The following is a 20053-nucleotide window of genomic DNA, read 5'->3' on the forward strand; positions in this document are numbered from 1 at the left end:
CCTAGAACTTGTGAACTCCTGTTGCTTATGCAACAGAATAGAAGAGAAGAAGAGAGAAGAAATGAGAAGGGGGACTTGTGGTGGCAGAGTTGAGAAGGAGAAAACTTGTGGTATCCCAGCACTCTGTCTGTTCTGTCTGTGTTGATGTTTGTTTGTGATCCTTTGTACAGAACCCCTGGAACCTCACTGGAAGCCCTAAGAGAGGATTTTCTGGTTGTCGTTTTACAGAAGTTCTGGAGGAGAGTTTTGGGGTTCCTGGGACTTGACTGATGATCTGTGTTGACCTCTTGTACTTTGTTTGTGGGTCTGTGTTGATTTCTGTGTTGATGATATGTGCTGACCTCTTGAACCTTGTTTGTGGGTCTGTGTTGATTTCTATGTTGGTGATTTGTGTTGACCTTTTGGATCTTGTTTGTGGGTCTCTGTTGATATCACAGGCAGATAGTGAATTGATGATGGTGCCGGCAATGTGCATGCATGTGGTTCTTACTGTTAAGCTTAGTCTTCCCAGAAACAAGAACTGTGAAGGACTTGAGGTGGACTGGACACTGTTAACTTCAATACAGAACAGGAACTGGACAAGGAATGGGACAAATAGCTGGACAAGGAGCTGAGGGCTGCCTGCCTTTGCATCCAGGTGACAGTTGGGTAGATTCATGTAGGAACTGGGACCATGGAAGAGGAACCATGGAAGCTGAGAACCAACCTCGATTCAAGATGAAAGAAGACTTTACTCGGATACTGTGTATTGATTGAGATCATTATTTACTGTGACCTAGGGGTGATAAACTTTGACCTTTGTACTTTGTGTCCCTTAAAGAGGCCTGCCCCTTAAGGATGATTGAGATAAGGACTTACTGAACCATGGAATCTGACAGCCACCCTCAAGTCAAGAAGAAAAGACCTCTTCTTGGGTGCCTAATGCTGACTGAGATCATGATTTACTGTGACTTAGTGGTGGAGAACTTTGGCCTTTCTACTTTGTGTCCCTTAATGAGGTCTGCTCCTTAAAGATGATTGAGTTAAGGACTTACTGAATGATATCTTTTGTTTAAAACTATGTCACCACTTTGGTGAAAACTATGTGGTCACTTTAGTAATAACTTGTTATGCTATAATATTGTGAATGCTATACTTTGGTCTCTATCAATGTTTTGTCTTAGTTTGTTACTGAATAAATAGAAAGTTAACTATACTATGTAATCAGAACATTGAAGTTGTTAACAGCAACAGTCACGTGCTTGGCTTTATAACATAGAACCAGTAGAAGACAATAAAGTCAAAACTCCTGCATCAAAAACCTCCAGGAAAAATATGAATTGGTCACAGGCCATGGAGGAGCTCAAGAAGGATTTTGACTATCAAGTAAGTGGGGGAAAAACTGGGAAGAGAAATGAGAATGATGCAAGAAAATCATGAAAAATAAGTCAACAGCCTGACTGAAGAAAATTACACCTTAAAAAAATAGACTAATTCAGAGGAGGTTCAGACAGCACCAGGGCAGTATGCAGAGGCCTGGGTGGCATGTCAGCAAGTTGATCCACCAACCACAAGGGCCATTTCCAGGCTGATCACTGCAGGGCTGGGATTGGACAGAGATGGGTAAGAGATAAATGCAGGGCCCAGGGTAGTGGCAGCAGCTACACCTGGGACTATCAACCCACAGCTTGGAAATTTAAAAAGCACCTATCTGGACTTCCAGGGACCAGGATGGTAGAGTGAACCCCAAATTCTCTAATCCCCCCTCTGACCCTAAAAATACAGAAATTATTGCCCCAGAGAAAAACTTCAAAATAGTGAAGGGTTGGGAGTCCTGGAGTAAAGGCATGGCTAAGGCCTTGCCTCAAAATGGGTAAAAAACAGATTGCAAAGACAAAGACTCTAGAATCCTACTACTGCAAGAGGGAGGAACCAAATTCAGAAGGAGATATCATTGACTCCACACCCACAGCTGAAGCCTCAACAGGGAACATGAGCTGCTCTCAAGCACAGAAAGTATTCTTAGAAGAGCTCAAGAAGGACTTTGAAAAAAAATTAGAGAGGTAGAAGATAAAATGAATAATTCTTTTAAAATCAAAATTTCAAAATTAGAAAAACATTACAATGAAGAAAACAGCTCCTCAAAAAGAAAAATGTGTGAACTAAAAAATGAAATGCAAACACATGGAAAAAGACCTTCAAACACTAAGGAAAATAATTCACTAAAATTAGAATCAATAAAATGGAAGCTAATGACTCTATGAGGCACTAAGAATCACTCAAACAAAACATCAAGAATGAAAAATTAGTAAAAGAGGTAAAATATCTCAATGGAAAAATAACTGACCTGGAAAACAGATGCAGGAGAGGTAATCTGAAAGTTATTGGTCTATAGAAAAATCATGATGAACAAAATGAGCATGGACAACATCTTCAAATCAAGGAAAACTTCCCTGAGATCCTAGAACCAGAGGATAAAATAGAAATTGAGAGAATCTACCAGGCACCTCCTGAAAGAGATCCCAAATTGAAAAATGTGCAAAATGTTGTAGCCAAATTCCATAACTATCAGGTAAAGGAGAAAATACTACAAGCATCCAGAAAGAAACAATTCAAATATCATGGAAATACAGTGAGGATCACACAGGATCTGGCAGCATCTACACTGAAAGAACAGAGGGACTGGAATGTGATATTTCACAAGGAAAAAGAGCTAGGGTTGTCTACAAGGATCAGCTATCCATTGAAACTGAGCATAATCTTTCAGGAAAGGAGATGGTCATTCAATGATATAACATACTTCCAGACCTTCCTGATGAAAAAGCCAGAGCTCAATGAAAAATTCAATTTCCAATTGCAAGACTTGAGAGAGACATAGAAAGGTAAATAGGGAAAATACAAACATACACATAACCAGTTATGTAATAAGAGCAAACTGTTTACCTCCCTATATGGGAAACTGATACCAGTTAATATTGAGAATTCTATACTTATGATGACATTTAAAAGGGATATAGATAAATAGAGGGATTGGGTATAAATTAAACAAAATGATGATAAAAATCCTTATTAAGGGCTGCAAAGGGACTGCAATGGAAGAAGAGGAAAGAATGAAGAAGAAAAGGGCAAATTATGCCACACAAAGAGGCATAAAAACATTAAAATAAAGGGAAAGAAGAGAGAGAGGTGAACACTATATGAGCTTCACCCTCATTGATTCTGGTGTAAAAAAGGAATAACATAATAAGTTAAGTATAGGACTCTACTGAGAAGAGACATAAAACCTATCATAGAGGGAAAGAGGGGAGGGAGATCAGCATTGCATGAGATCTATTCTTATCAATCTTGGTTCAAGAAAGAAATAACATACTACACTAAGCATAAAAATCTATCCTACCCTACAGGCAGTAGGAGGGGGGATGGGCTATGAAAACTGGGGGGGGGGTTAGAAGGGAGGGAAGAAGTAGTAAAGGGGAAGGGTAGGAAAAATGAGCAGGGCTGATAAGGAGGAAATACTGAGGTAGGCAGTCGTTAAAGGAAAACTCTTAAGGAAGGGAAGGGAGAAGAGGAAAAATAAAAGCATAAACGGGGAGGGAATATGATGGAGGGAAAGACACAGATAGTAATCATAACTGTGAATGTTAATGGAATGAACTCTCCCATAAAATGGAGGCAGATAGCTGAATGGATTAAAAACCATAATCCTATAATATGCTGTTTATAAGAATCACATTTGATATGGGAGGATACACAGAGAGTAAAGGTAAAAGACTGGAGTAAAACATATCATGCCTCAGCTAAAGTAAACAAAAAGCAGGGGTAGCAATCCTTATCTCAGAAAAATCAAAAACAAAAATAGATCTAATTAAAAGAGATAAGGAAGGAAACTACATCTTGCTAAAAGTCATCATCGATGGGGCAGCCAGGTAGCACAGCGAGTAAGAGCACCGGCTCCAGTGTCAGGATGACCTGGGGATCGAATCTGGGCTCAGACACTCAACACCCACCCAGAAACACCTGGCCATGTAACCTTGAGCAAGTTACTTAACCCCAATTGCTTAGGGGCAGCCAGGTGGCTCAGTGAGTGAGAGCACAGGCCCCAGTGTTGGGATGACCTGGGGATCGAATCCGGGCTCAGATACTTAGCACCACACCCAGAAATAACTGGCCGTGTAACCTTGAGCAAGTTACTTAACCATAATTGCTTTAAAAAAAGTCATCATCGAAAATGAAGCAATATCTTTACTAAATATTTATGCACCAAGTCGTACAGCATCCAAATTCCTAAAGGAGAAGTTAAGAGAGTTAGAGGAAGATAGATAGCAAAACTATAGTAGTAGGGGACTTCAATCTCTCCCTCTCTGAACTTGATAAATCTAACCTCAACATAAACAAGAAAGAAGTTAAGGAGGTAAATAGAATTTTAGAGAAGGTAGATATGGTAGACTTCTAGAAAAAATTGAATGGGGATAAAAAGGAATATACCTTCTTCTCACCAGTTCATGGCACAAACACAAAAATCGACCATATACTAGGGCATAAAAACCTCACAACTGATTGAAGAAAAGCAGAAATATTAAATGCATCCTTCTGAGGTCATGATGCAATAAAAATTATATGTAATAAACGACCATGGAAGTATAGAATAAAACCTAATTGGAAAATAAATAACTTAATCTTAAAGAATGAGTGGGTCAAATAAGAAATTATAGAAACAATCAATAACTTCTCTCAAGAGAATGACAATAATGAGACGAAATGCCAAAACTTGTGGGATGCATGCAAAAGCTGTTCTTAGGGGAAGTTTTATATCCTTGAATGCATACATAAATAAAATAGAGAAAATGGAGGTCAATAAATTGGGCATGCAACTGAAAAAAGCTAGAAAAAGAATAAATTGAAAATCCCCAAATAAATATTAAATTAGAAATAATGAAAACCAAAGGAGAGATTAATAAAATTGAATTTAAGAAAACTATTGAATTAAGAAATAAAACTAATATCTGGTTTTATGAAAAAAAAACAATAAAATTCATAGACCTTTAGTCAATAATATGATAAAAAAGAAAGAAAAAAGCAAATAACAAGCATCAAAAATGAAAAGGGTGAATCTATCTCCAATGAAGAAGAAATTAAAACAATAATTAGGAATTATTTCACCCAATTGTATGCACATAAATTTGACAATCTTAGTGAAGTGGATGAATATTTACAAAAATATAAATTGCCCAGGTTAACTGAAGAGGAAGTACAATATTTAAATAACCGCATCTCAGGAAAAGAAATTGAACAAGCCATCAATGAACTCCCTAGGGAAAAAAATCTCCAGGACCAGATGGATTTTACTAGTGAATTCTACCAAACATTTAAAAAACAAGTGATTCCAATACTTTACAAACTATTCAGGAAAATTGGAGAAGAAGGAGTCCTAACAAATTCTTTTTACTAAATCAGGAAGAGACAAAACAGATAAAAAAATTATAAACCAATTTCCCTCATGAATATAGATGCAAAAATTCTAAATAAAATATTAGCAAAAGGACTGCAACAACTTATCCCAAGAATAATACACTTTGATCATGTGGGATTTATTCCAGGAATGCAAGGGCGGTTTAATATCAGGAAAACTATCAGTATAATTGATCACATCAGCAACAAAACTAGCAGAAACCACATGATTATCTCAATAGACAAAGAAAAGGCTTTTGACAAAATACAACATCCATTCCTATTAAAAACGTTAGAAAGTATAGGAATAAAAGGAGTCTTCCTTAAAATAATAGGTAGCATCTCTCTAAAACCATCAGCAAGTATTACATATAATGGGGATAAGCTAGAAGCATTTCCAATAAGATCAGGGGTGAAACAAGGATGTCCACTATCACCGCTCTTATTCAATCTGGTACTAGAAATGTTAGCAGTAGCAATTAGAGAAGAAAAAGAAATCAAAGGAATCAAATTAGGCAAAGAAGAGACTAAACTATCACTCTTTGCAGATGGTATGATGATATACTTAGAGAATCCTAGAGAATCAAGTAAACAACTACTCAAGATAATAAATAAATTTGGCAAAGTTGCAGGATATAAAATAAACCCACATAAATCCTTGGCATTCCTATATCTCTCTAACAAAATCCATCAGCAAGAGATAGAAAGAGAAATCCCATTTAAAGTTACTGTAGACATTATAAAATATTTGTGCATCTACCTGCCAAAACAAACCCAGGATACTTTTGACAGAAATAAAATCAGATCTAACTAATTGGAAAAAACATCAGTTGCTCATGGCTGGGTTGACTTAATATAATAAAAATGACAATTTTACCTAAATTAATTACATTAAATTAAATGCAATTAAATTACATATTTAGTGCCATACCAACCAATCTACCAAAAAATTACTTTGTAGAGCTAGAAAAAAATAGTAACAAAATTAATTTGGAAGAATAAAAGGTACAAAATATCAAGGCAATTAATGAAAACAAATGCTAGGGAAGGCAGCCTAGCCATTCCAAATTTTAATCTGTATTATAAAGCAGCAGTCATAAAAACTACTTGGTACTGGCTGAGAAATAGAGTAGTGGATCAATGGAATAGATTGTGTACGTAAGATTTAGCAGCCAATGACTATAGTAATAAACTGTTTGATAAACCCAAAGAACCCAGTTTGGGGTATAAAAATGCACTATTTGACAAAAACTGCTGGGAAAACTGGAATATAGTATGGCAGAAATTGGGCATAGAGCAATATCTGATACAGTATATCAAAATAAAGTCAAAATAGGTGCATTATCTAGGTATCTGGGCTGATACTGTAAGCAATCTGGGAGAGCAAGGAATAGTTTACTTGTCAGATCTATGGAGAGGGATTTTTTGACAAAGCAAGAGTTAGAGAGTATTGTAAAATGCAAAATGGATAATTTTGGTTACATTAAATTGAAAAGTTTCTGTACAGATAAATCCAATGTCACCAAGATTAAGATGGAAATGGAAAATTGGAAAATAATTTTTACAACCAGTGTCTCTGATAAAGGCCTCATTTCTAAAATATATGAAGAATTTAGTCAAATCTATAAGAATACAAGCCACTCCCCAATTTATAAATGGTGAAAAAATATGAACAGGAAGTTCTCAGAAGATGAAATTTAAGATATCTATAAGCATATGAAAAAATGCTCTAAATCACTATTGATTAGAGAAATGCAAATCAAAACAACTCTGAAGTACCACATTTCACTAGCCAGATTGGCTGAAATGACAAAACAGGAAAATTATTAATGCTGGAGAGGATGTGGAAAAATTGGAACACTAATGCACTGTTGGTGGAGTTGTGAACTGATCCAACCATTCTGGAGAGCAATATAGAACTATGCCTAAAGGACTATAAATAAGTGCATACACTTTGACTCAGCAATACAATTTCTAGGGTTATATCCCAAATAGATCAGACAACTGGGAGAGGACCCATGTGTACAAAAGTATTTTTAGCAGCTCTTTTTGTGGTGGCAAAGAATTGGAAATCAAGGGGATGCCCACCAATTTGGGGAATTGCTGAACAAATTGCAGTATATGAATGTAATGGAATACTACTGTGCTATAAGAAATGAGGAGCAGACAGACTTCATAATAAACTAGAGAGACTTATATAAACTGATACTGAGTGAGAAGAGAAGAACCAGGAGAAATTTGTGCACAATCACAGACACGACATATGTGTAACCACTAACTTCAATAGACTGGGCTCCTCTCAGCAATGTAAGGTTATAAGACATCTCCAAAAGTCTCATGATTGAAAGAGATACCCACATCCAGAGAAAGAGCAGCAGAGTCTGAATGCAGATTGAAACAAACTACTTGCTCTTTTTCTTTTTCTCATTTTACTTTTTTTCCTCTTTCCCACTGATCATTCCATTGGTTGTAATCCTTCTTTACAACCTGACTAATGATTAATGTGAAGATATTTGTAGATCCTATATTTGAGTGCATGCCACCATGATGTCGGGGGGGAGGCGGGGAGAGGTGGAGGGGGAGAAAATTTGAAACTTCAAGGGACTTTGGAATTGAATGTTGTAAACTAAAAATAAATAAACAAATTAATTTAAAAAAAATTTTTAAAAACAAACAAAAAAGTAGACTAAATCAAATGGCAAAAGAGGTCCAAAAAGCCAACGAGAAGAAGAATGCCTTAAAAAACTGAATTGCCCAGATGGAAAAGGAATTTCAAAAGCTCACTGAAGAAAATAATTCCTTCAAAATTAGATTCGAGCAAATGGAAGCAGACTTTATGAAAAATAAGAATACTATAAAACAAATACAAATGAATGAAAAATAGAAGGCAATGTGAAATATCTCATTGAAAAACCACTGACTTGGAAAATAGATTCAGGAGAGATAATTTAAAAATTATTTGACTACCTGAAAGCCATGATCAAAAAAGAGCCGATGTATAATCTTTCAAGAAATTATCAAGAAAAATTGCCCTGATATTTTAGAACCAGAGGGCAAAATAGAAATTGAAAGAATTCACCAAATACTTCTTGAAAAAGATCCCATAAAGGAAACTCCTAGGAATATTATAGCCAAATTCCAGAGTTCCCAGGTCAAGGAGACAATATTACAAGCAGTCAGGAAGAAACACAATCAGGATAACAAAAGATCTAGCGGCTTCTACATTAAGGGAACAAAGGCTTGGAATATGATATTCCAGAGGTCAAAGAAACTAGGATTAAAAGCAAGAATCACCTACCCAGCAAAACTGAGTATAATACTTCAGGGGAAAATGTGGACATTCAATGAAATAGAGAACTTTCAAGTATTCTTGATTAAAAAAACCAAAGTTGAACAGAAACTTTGACTTTCAAATACAAGAAGCAAAAGGAGCATGAAAAGATAAAAAGGAAAGAGAAATCATAAGGAGCTCATTAAAGTTGAACTACTTACATTCCTACATGTAAAGATGATATTTGTAACTCATGAGACTTTTATCAGTATGAGCATAGTTGAAGGGAATATATATGTTTATTTATTTAGGTGTATGTATGTGTGTGTGTCTATATGTGTGTGTGTGCATGTATATGTTTGTACATGTATACATATATAGAGGGCACAGGGTCAGTTGAATGTGAAGGGATGATATCCAAAAATAAATTTAAAAGGTAAGAGAGGAATATATTGGGAGGAGAGGGGAGAGATAGCATGGGATGGATTATCTCAAATAAAGGAGGCAGGAAATGGCTGTTAAAATGGAGGGGAAGAGGAGGAAGGTGAAAGGGAATTAGTCAACCTTATTCTCCTTGGATTTGGCTTAAGGAGGGAATAACATACAGACTCAATTGGATATCTAACCTTACAGGACAGTTGGGGGAAGGAGAAAAGAGGGGGGAATAATAGAATAGAGGGCAAATTGGGGGAAAGGGTAGTTAGAAGCAAGCATCTTTTAAAAGGGTCAGGGTCAAAGGAGAAAATAGAATAAATGGGGGGTGGGATAGGATGGAGGGAAATATAGATAGTTTTTCACAATATAACTACTATAGAAATGCTTTGCATTACTACACATGTATAACCCATATTGAATTGTTTTTCTTCTCAGTGGGGGTAGGTGAAGAGGGGAGAAGGGAGAAAATCTGGAACTCAAAGTTTTAAAAGCAAATGTTAGAAAAAATTTACTTTTTTACATGCAACCAGAAAATAAGATATACAGGCAATGGGGTATAGAAATCCATCTTGCCCTACAAAAAATGTAAGGGGGGGGGAATTGGGGGGATATAAGAGAGGATATATTGGGGGAAGGGGTATTCTATATGCTTGCCATCTCTGGGTGGGGGTAGGGGAGATATGGGAAGAAAATCTGTAATTTAAAATCTTTGGGAAATGAATGTTGAAAACTAAAAATATTTTTTTTAATCTCTTTTCTTCCTTCAGAATTCTCTTGGTCTCTTTTTGACATGATGCGTTGTTAAGCAGACACAATTAAAAGATACTGATGAGTTGTGTAACTATTCACAAATTCAAATTGAAACAGAAACACAGTACATAATTCTCAAAAGTTGATAACAGACTGGTATACTACACTACTATAAACTCTTTCCAACCAGCCTTGTATGGTACTGGAGCCATTCAGGCAGGTGAAGTTAAAAATAGATAATGGGGGGGGGGGCGCTAGGTGGCACAGTGAGTAGAGAGCTGGCCCCAGAGTCAGGAGAACTCAGGATAGGTTCTGGCCTCAGACACTTAACACCCACACAAAAAAACTGGCTGTGTAACCTTGGGCAAGTTAATTAACCCCAATTGCTTTAAATAAATAAATAATGGGGGTGGATAGGTGGCACAGTGAATAGCGCATTGACCCTGGAGTCAGGGGGATCTGAGTTCAAATTTGGCCTAAGACACAATACAAAACTAGACATGTGGTCCTTGGGCAGGTCACTTAACCCCACTGCCCTACCTTCCTCTCTCCAAAAAAAAATCAAAAAGCAAAAAACCTAAATAATGAGTATAGCAACCATCAATATAGCCCTTATGGCTTACTAACATTCTAATTGTGCTGGTCAATCTAGGATTATCTTGCTGAAACTTATTTTATTCTTTGGTATTTTAAATACATTCATTTAAAAAAATAAAATATAAATATAAAAGACAAACAAAAATGTATTAATAAGGATTCGTTCTGTAAAATTTGGATTCGGTTGAAAGGCTGCATGTAAGGACCTAACCCTAATTCCAGCCTTAATAAGGCTGCAGGTTCCCAATCCCTGCTCTAGGGTTATGAAATCATAATTGGCCAGTGCTGCTACTTATCTCTGGCAAATGCTTGGTACTGGTCAAAATATGTCAATGGATGGAACTTCTTGGTGATTACCCACTATAAAGTCAAGAACTCAATCTTAATCAAAACTCTTTTGACACATGCAATTAGCCCCTGATGACCATTACTCTTTAGGTATAGGATGGCCTTGTAGGTTGGTATTTAGGTGGAAAACAAAAAAAGGTTTACTTGGGCCTTTATAAGGCATTATGTCCTTTTAGGGCTTATCATATTTGGCTGTCCATCTTTCTCAAAGGTATTGAACATTTTAAGATAATTTTGTTCTTCTGGTTCTCTTCACTTACATATGTTCAAGTTGGGCTATTCAGTGATTTAGATGCAGCAAAATACTTCTTAAAAATCTTGAGACAATAACCAATAAATTACATCTCTAAGATTCTGTGGACATGGCTACTTCAGAAATGCTTTTAACTTCTCAGGATCAGTGCCAACCCATTGGTGAGATACAATGTGGCCTGCAAAACAGAAACTCTGCAAAATTAGAATGTCAATTGACTACCGCAGACCAGCTTTCTCCAGTTGATATAATACTCTCATCAGTCTCCATGTTCTTCCAGTATCTTACCAAAGAAAATTATATTATCAAGGTACAATCATACAAAGTATTTACATGCAGTTCATGTCCCCAACTTCTTTCTCTAGCCATTGAAAAATGGTTGATGTACTTTGGAATATACATTCAAATTAGCAAAATATAGCAGGACTGATTAATGCAGTCTTTCCTTGCCTTCTTCAGACATAGGAATTGGACAATATCTACTCCATAAATCCAAGGCTGAAAGTCACTGTCTGTCTAGTAGACAATCCAGGGCATCTGGCATAGTGTACTGGTCTATTGTAGTTCTTTTGTTCAAAGTCCAGTAATCTACTCACATCTCCTTCTTTCTTACAATCTCTGATGGTTTCTGAAGTCTCCCAATATTGATCGAAGAAGTATCCTAAGTATTTCTTTGAATGGACAAAAATCCTTGAACTGGAGTCTCTCTCCTCCTACTCCATGTAACATACCTGCCCTTTTGCTGAGTTTCATATTCCTTCCTTTCTTTTGGTAATAGAGAATCAACAAAGTCAAATACATAAGGACCCAGATCAGAAACCACCCAGTCAGGGTTCCTCTGATAAGCCTGGGCAGTCTACAGGGATGGTAGAATTATTCAAATATTGCAGCCCAGATTATTGCTTACAGAATACTACTAGAAAGAAAAGAAAATTATCACTCTTTCCAGATAATATGATGGTACACTTAGAGAATCCTAAGGTGGTATATTTAAAGAACCCTAGAGAATCAATTAAAAAAATAATTTAAACAACAAATAGCAAGTTACAGGATATAAAATAAACCCACATAAATCATCAGCATGTCTATATATTACCAACAAAGAATAGCAGGAAGAAATAGAAAAGTAAATTCCATTTAAAATAATTGCAGATAATATAAAATACTTGGGGGTCTATCTGCTAAGACAACCTGGGAACTATATGAATACAATTACAAAATACTTTTCACTCAAATAAAGTAAAATCTAAAGAATTGGAGAAAAATTAATTGTTTGTGATTAGGCCAAGTCAATCTAATGAAAATGACAATTCTACCTAAATTAATTTACTTATTCAATGTTATATCAATCAAACTACCAAAAAATTATTTTCTAGAGCCTGAAAAAACATATTTTTTTAATTATCCGGAGAAAGGTCAAGAAGATGAAGGGAATCAATGGGGAAAATGTGATGTAAAAGAAAATAAAGATGCAATGAATGCTTTGTCATACCCCACTTAACCTGCTTCCCACTATTCACTATTGGGCCTATAATGTAACTTGGCAGGTGAGTTTCCATCACACACTCTCTCCTGTTTGTCACATGATCCACAGCAACCAACCCTTGTCACTCTGTCTCTGGTCTGAGAGGAATGAGAGTCGTATCTTTTCTTTTTGCTGTTTTCAGTTGTTACTGGTGTTGAACAGGGACAAAGTGAGGGCAGCCATGTGCTGCCCTCACTGGGCTGCCACCCTCCAAGTTAATTGAGTGTCTGGTGTTCTCTCCAAGGTGAGACTCTCAGTTCAATATTTCTTTTTATATGAGTCTTTGCTGTGGAGATTCTTTTGGTTCTAACATTAAAGTTTTGGAGGTGACTTTGTAAAATGGATGATAAAAAGAAATGGAAGATTGAATGAAAACAGAATGCTTAATTTGGAATGAACAAATAGATTCTTGTTTACTACATGAGAGACAAAATATTGTGCCTTGTTGGTTAAGAAGTAATAGTTATTCTGAAGGAATATAATTTTCATCACTATTTCAAATCAAAACACCCTGATTTAAGCAAGTTGTACACCAATGAAAAACAAATTAAAGCAACGAAATTGTCGATAAATCTCAGTGGGGAACAATGGGTTTTCAAGAACGTAAACTCAATAAATGAGACAGCTACTAAGGTTAGTTTTCAGGTTTCTAAAGAAATTGCTGCTGCTGGGAAGTCTTTTACTAAAGGTGACTTTATAAAGAGGTGTGTGTTGATTGTAGTTTCTAGATCATATCCCAATTTTAAAAAAGTGTTTTTGAGAAATAATTTAATCATTAATTGTTCTTTTACTTAGAAAGTAAGACCCTAAAAACCTATCTTCAATCCAAAGAAGTTTAGCCTATTTTAATTTTGGTCCCTACCTACTGCCAAGTTGTGTAGGTCTGCACTACAACAAAGTTGATCCTAAAGACACTAAGTGATTTTCCTTCTCTGGGAACCTAAACCTACCAAGGTAAGAGAAAATTGAAAGAAGTGAACCAGTCCATCATAATGAAGAGTTGTCTACTCACTCTGTGTTTTATGGATATGGTTACCTCCCAAAAGGTGTAATCTGAGTTTAGTTTTTTCCTTTTTTCTCCTAGAGGTGAGACTGCCCCCACTTAATCACAGTTCCAGTCACAATGCTGCTGCTGCCCCCACTTTCCACTGCCATCTGTGTCCATTTGACCATTCATCCCCCTAGGTTTTTCTTAGAGACCTTCCACTGTGGCAGAAAATTCTGCTTTTGAATTCAGTCTGCAATTAGCCATTCTCTGTATGGCCTTGAAGTCCCAGGGTAAAAGTATAATCTATTTCTTGTACCCATCTATACTGAGATAACTATCAATTAACAAGCACTTATTAAATACTATGTGTCAAGCAATATGCTAGATGCTGGGAATACGAATTCAAATGCAAACACTACTAAAGCTTATCTTCTACTGCAAAGATCCCACAGATTTACAGAGAAGTGAAAGTGGCTTGATCAGGTTCACAGCCAGGCTACACCTAAGGCAGCACTTGCTTCTGGCCAGTGACCAGCTTTTTTAGCCATTATGCCACATTGCTTCTCAGGACATATACAGAATAAATATGTAATTTCAGTAGAGAGAGGAACTGTCAAAAGTGTTTTAAAGGAGGTGATAATTGAGTGGAAACTTAGTAGTGAGCTAGAGGTTCTAAGAGGGAAAAGATGAAGAGATAAAATTTTCCAGAATTGGGGAACCCTTTTTAAAAAGGCACAGAGGTAATAAATGGAATGTCAGGTATGACTTAATTGTAAAATATGTGAGGGGAATTATCACATAATCAGCCAGAACAAAGTGGAATCAGACTGAGGAACTTTAAAATGCCAAAAAAGTTTGTTTTGTACTAAAGGCAATGGGGAGTCACTGAAACATCTTCTACAGAGGAGTGATTTGGTCATATCAGTGCCTTAAACATATCAGTTTGGCATCTCTGCAGAGGGTAAATTGAACAAGGAAGAGAATAAATGCAAAGAGATTAATTAGGAAGTCCAGGTAATGAGGATTCAAACTAAGATGGCTGGTTGTAATTTGAGTGAAAAGGATGAATGGGTCAGATGGTATAGAGATAAAAATCGATGAGATTAGCAATTGATTAGAAATAGTGGTGAGTGAAAGTAAAGAGGTTTGGTAACTGAGGTCATGAGCCTGCATGATTAGAAAAATAGCAGTGACCAAAAAAAGGAATGTTTATATTTCCCCTCTCCCTCCACTCTTTAATTTCTCCTGGAATTCCTTTGAGTAGTCTCTTCCAAGAATAAATTTTGAGTCTCATGCTCCCAAGTTTTGGGAAAAAAAAATACAAGGAACTCTGGCCATTTCAGGGAAACAGCTTCTGTGCTTTCCAGAGTTCCTTAGTTGAGCTAGCCTCTGACATAATGAAATCTGAGCCATCTGGCAATGGTGGCCAGTTGCTAGATGGTGACTGGTCTTGAAGAGGTCAAAATGGAAAATTCCTTTGCATTGTAGACAAAAATAGCCTGAATTTGAAACAAAACATTGACACTCATAGTTTTGCAACCATAGACAAGTAACAAAGGACTAACCTCAGGTAGGAAAACTCAGGTTCGAGTTCTGCCTCTGACACAAAATGGCTGTGTGAATCTGGAGCAAGTCACTTTACCTCACAATGCCCCAGACAATTCTCAAGGCTAAATGACAGAGCACATATTCATCTGTCTTGGTAGAAGGAGTTTCACTAGGAGCTCCCTGGCAGCACTGAAACGACAGGTTTGAACAAACATTATTTGTGCTAGATAATATGGTCATTATTGCTCATTTTACAAAATTCCTTTCTCAAAATGTCAGAATAAGTATTATCCCCATTTTGCACATGAGAAAACTAACACAGATTTTGAGTATTTTGCCCAGGGCCCTCAGATAGTAAGTCTACTACTCTAAAGGCTATTTGAACTTAGGTCTCCAAGTTCTCAGACTCTGTGTCATGGCTATCTTATACTTACACTTGCATAACTGACCTCACACAGTGGGCCATTGTGAGAAAACATTTGTAAGCCTCAAGCAGCAAAAGAAAGGGGACAGGGAAGTTATTTGTATTATTAATGTTTTTTTTTTCCTCAGGATCAGCCATGCTTTTGGACACTCTGTCCCTATGATCTAGGAATCCTTCAGGGACTGGAAAATAGGTACCTTTTCTCAAATGTGACAAGAGGTGTTTAAATTTCCTCTTTAGGTTGGTCGGAATTCTCTCTGTGATAGAGCAAACACAGCAAGTGATAAAGGAAGAAGCATAGGGCATCACTGCTATCTAGCATTGATTAGAATAAGTCTGTGTTGCTGAATGAGGATCTCTCTTGGCTAGCCTCTTCCTGGGTGCTATACACCACCTGGATAAACTGGCCTTAGTCCTCAAAGATCCCTCTTCCATCCATCTACTTTCCACAACAGAGCCTGGAGCCCTGGTTCTGCTTATATCAAGCCACAGGAGGGACATGAAAGGGGCATATTCCTGGGCAAAATGACACGAAATGGGAGGCATATAGTCTTCTTAGCTCTTGGTTTGCTTTTTGATGGCTTCTTAAATGCAATTCTCAATTTTCCAGAGTCAAGGACCCCCTTCTTTAGAGTAATCCCTTTGACTTCCCATGGTATATAATAGCTATATGTGTCAGGGGTTGTTATGGGAACCTTTTCAGACAACAGAAATGGGTAAGCCCAAACAAAACCAGTCTTGCATACTTTCACCAAGAGCTATTATTTACGAGCTGTATCTGACTGAGTGATATAGCACATCCCTACTTTATCTTCTCCAAACTGATTCAATTTGAACTAGCAGGCCAAAGATTTCCTAATTGAGGAAATGCCTTTGAAAATACTTGAGAACAGACCCTCTGTCTCTAATTAGGAAGGCTATCTTCTTAAAATAAGCCTCTAGGGATGTTTCCCTTTGGAGTCAAGTTGAGGTCTTGCTGGGCAGTTCTATCTCACGGATACCTATCCTGCCCACACCCAGCAAGAGAGACTGAGAGAGCCTTCTGGGCCTGGCTGTCTTCCTTCAATGCTGTCTGGATGTTTAAGATTTAGCAATGCTGCCATCTTCAGGAGAAAGATGTAAACCAAATGAACATAAAGACTCTCCTTTTCTATGGCCCACTAGGAGGTTATCAGAGACTTAATTGGAATCTGTTACTTGTATTACCATACTATATATTCCTTCCCCCAACCTATTATAGCTCTCCAACACCACAGCTGAGAATCACATGGAATATCTTGGAATCATAAAACTTCTAAGTAGGAAAGAGATTTTAACGTCATGCCCAAGTCCTCTCCTTTCAGAAGGTTAATGGAATCATAATATTTTAAATAGAACACGAGAGGAGAAAGCTGAAGTCCAGAGAGGGGCAAAGGATTTGTCCAATGTCACACAAGTAGCAATCTACCTGAAGCTGGAGTAACCTTGTCTATTTGAGCTAAATAGATTTTTCTCCCAAGCATGCCTTTATTTCTAAGGCCAGGAGTTTACATTTAAATGAATGAGGGGGCCAGCATTTTCATAATAAATAGAGGAAGGGATAAAGAGAGAAAGGTGGACTTCAGGAAGAAAGACTGGTGACTAGTTTTATTGTTGTTTATGGTTTATTATTTTGTTTTGCTTTTAAAGAAGCATGCTTTGAATTCAAGCCCACAGAATTTTGTCTTTAAGGTCCAAATTACTAACAGTCAGTCCCACCCCGTCCCTGAGTCCCTCCCCAAAAGTTAGTTTGGATTCAAGTTCATCAACTTTACCCTTTTCACCCTTAAATACTCAACCTGTCTCCAGGGGCAGTAGAAAGCCAGAAGGAGACTTTTCAACAGTCCCCTCTCTTGGCTATCTGGTGCACATTCACTACTTCAATTCTTCTTTGCTTCAAGCAAGCACTCCCCTCTACTGGCAAAAACCATTTGAAGCATCAGTCTCAAAGCAGTTATGCAAAAAGTCTGATTTCATTCTCAGGGTGGGAACCTCACCTCTAGCCCACTCCAAGAATCCAGCTATCCAGCTTTTTGTTCACTAAAGAACATACCGTTTGTGAAAGGGTGCTATGCTTAGGCAAAACAACAACAAAAATTCGGGAGACTATGAGAAAAGATGTATTTTTCTCCTCTATTTTATCTTCTGTGACCATACCTCAGTCTGTTCACTTGTGTGTACACAAACACAGTGCTGTGGTCTGCCCCATGAACTTCAAATACCAGGCAAAGCAACATTAGAATATTCCATGGCTAAAGTTGGGAGTATTGAGTCCATAGTACATCGGGAGAATGCTTAAAATAACTTGGCCTTGGGAAGACAGAAGATATTCATCACTGGTTTAGCACCCGGAAAAGTAATTGTCTATAGCTATAACCACTAGGTCAGGAATGAAAAACATCAATGTGGACACAACACAGTATTGCATAAGGCTCTGTATCTAAGGGGGAATCCTCATGAAACTCTACAAAGAAATGAATGGATTCACCAAACCGGTTTAGAGGCATCCCCAAGCCCCACATTTTTTTTTAAGCAATTGGGGTTAAGTAACTTGCTCAAGGTTACACAGCCAGTTATTTCTGGGTGTGGTGCTAAGTATCTGAGCCCGCGTTCGATCCCAGGTCATCCCGACTCTGGGGCTAGTGTTCTTACTCACTCACCACCAGGCCGCCACTAAGCAATTGGGGTTAAGTAATTTGCTAAGGTTACATGGCCAGGTGTTTCTGGGTGGGTGCTAAGTGTCTGAGCCCAGATTCTATCCCAGGTTATCCCGACTCTGGGGCCGGTGCTCTTACTTGTTGTGCTACCTGGCTGCCCTAAAGCCCCACATTTTCAGTAGACCTGTGCTTGACAACCTTTGCCCTTTAAATTTGAGCCCACTTTCTCCAGGAACCTTAACAATGTAAAAAGAAAGAGTAGCCCCCACCTCCATTTAGGGGGATTATTTTCATCCATGAGTGGTGACAGCATGGTGAAGTAGAGAAAGCATTGAACTTAGAGGTAATAAATGACCAAGGTAGGCCTAAACCTAAGTCTTCCTTGCTTTGAAGACCTTGAGCCAAGTCACTTCACCACTTTCCTCATCTATAAAATAAAAGAGTGAAACTAATGAACTCTATGGATTCCTTTTGAAGTAAATCTTCTGTACAAACATGTTCCTACATCCCTCAGATTTGCAGATTGCAGGCAGATGTATTTATTACAGAATTTGTAAATACATGGGTTGCCATAACCAAATACTATATATAAATTATTTATATAAGTTATAAATTAATTGTTATAAATCATGGAATTGCTCTTTTAAAAAATCATTTTATTTTATTTTTAGTTAACAAATTTATTTTCTCTCTTTCCTATGCCATCCCACAATTGAAAAGGGGGGAAAAAAAGAAAACTTCTTATATGTAATCCCTATGAAAAATCCATTATTTTTCTTTTGAGTGAGTTTGTTGTTATTTGGTCACTTAAGTCATTTCAGACTCTTTGTAATTCCATTTGGGGCTTTCTTGGGAAAGATACTAGAGTGGTTTGCCCTTTCCTTCTTCAGTTCATTTTATAGATGAGAAAAGTGAGGCAAACAGGATTAAGTGACTTGTCCAGGGTCACACAGCTAGTAAATATCAGGGGTTGAATTTGAATTCACGTCTTTTGGACTCTAGGCCTGGTGCCCTGTCCATGGTACCCCACTGAGTGTCTGCTTGTAGTTATTATGGAGTTAGATTTGCACCCATTTTTGATACTGATTGTTATTTTCTTTGATTTACTCATCTCTCCAGCTTTTTTTTCCTAAATTGGAACTTTGTATGAGGGCTAGTTTCTGCCTCCTGCTTTACTTTTGGATGGGCCCTTCTTGGTCTCACTCCAGGTTCCCCTAGGTTCTTACACGGACTTGCATGTTCCTCACCAACCACTCTCCTCTAGAAACTCTTAAGGTTCAGAGCTCCGGATTTTGTCTATAGTTTGGGTTTTTTTTTTCATGGGGTGACCAGTAGGTTCTTTCTATTTTTACTTTGCTTTCTTGGTCTAAAAGATCTGGGAAGTTTTCTTTCAAAATTTCTTGAATATGATATCTAGGTTCTTTCATTTTTTGTAGTCCAATAATTTTATTTTTAGGTAGTCGAATAATTCTTATATTTTCTTCTCCTCAATCTGTTTTACAGATCAGTTGTTTTTGATGAGATCTCATATTTTCTAGGGTTTTTTTCAGTTTTTTAAATTTAGTATTTTTTAATTGTCTCATTACTTCTTTTTCGTTCATTCTAATTTTCAAAGAGTTTGTTGGTTGTGCAAAGTTTTGTGCTTTTTGTGCCAGCTATTAATTTTTTCTAACTTTTTCTTCCATAGTTCTTATTTATTTTATAATTTTTCTTCCTTTAGCACTCTCATTGTATTTATTAAAAAAACACTTTAAAAAGCACCTTTTTTGAATGCTTGTTTCATCTTTTCCAGAAATTCTACTTGAATTGTGC

The 20053-nt window shown here is 37.1% G+C and overlaps 1 long non-coding RNA gene across 2 annotated transcripts in view; it reads right to left on the minus strand.

The window, feature by feature from the left end:
* The window catches only part of LOC138164245 (uncharacterized), a 102199-nt gene that overhangs the window by 58088 nt on the left and 24058 nt on the right, over positions 1–20053 (minus strand). For both annotated transcript variants that reach the window (XR_011169016.1, XR_011169017.1), the window contains exon 2: positions 15160–15331. This is a non-coding gene — a long non-coding RNA (uncharacterized lncRNA). The remainder of the gene's footprint in view (positions 1–15159; positions 15332–20053) is intronic.

The sequence above is a fragment of the Petaurus breviceps genome, unplaced genomic scaffold (genome assembly GCF_028583685.1).
Source record: "Petaurus breviceps papuanus isolate PSGF00001 unplaced genomic scaffold, PetGlider_PUasm1.0 189, whole genome shotgun sequence".
Classification (NCBI taxonomy): Eukaryota; Metazoa; Chordata; class Mammalia; order Diprotodontia; family Petauridae; genus Petaurus; species Petaurus breviceps.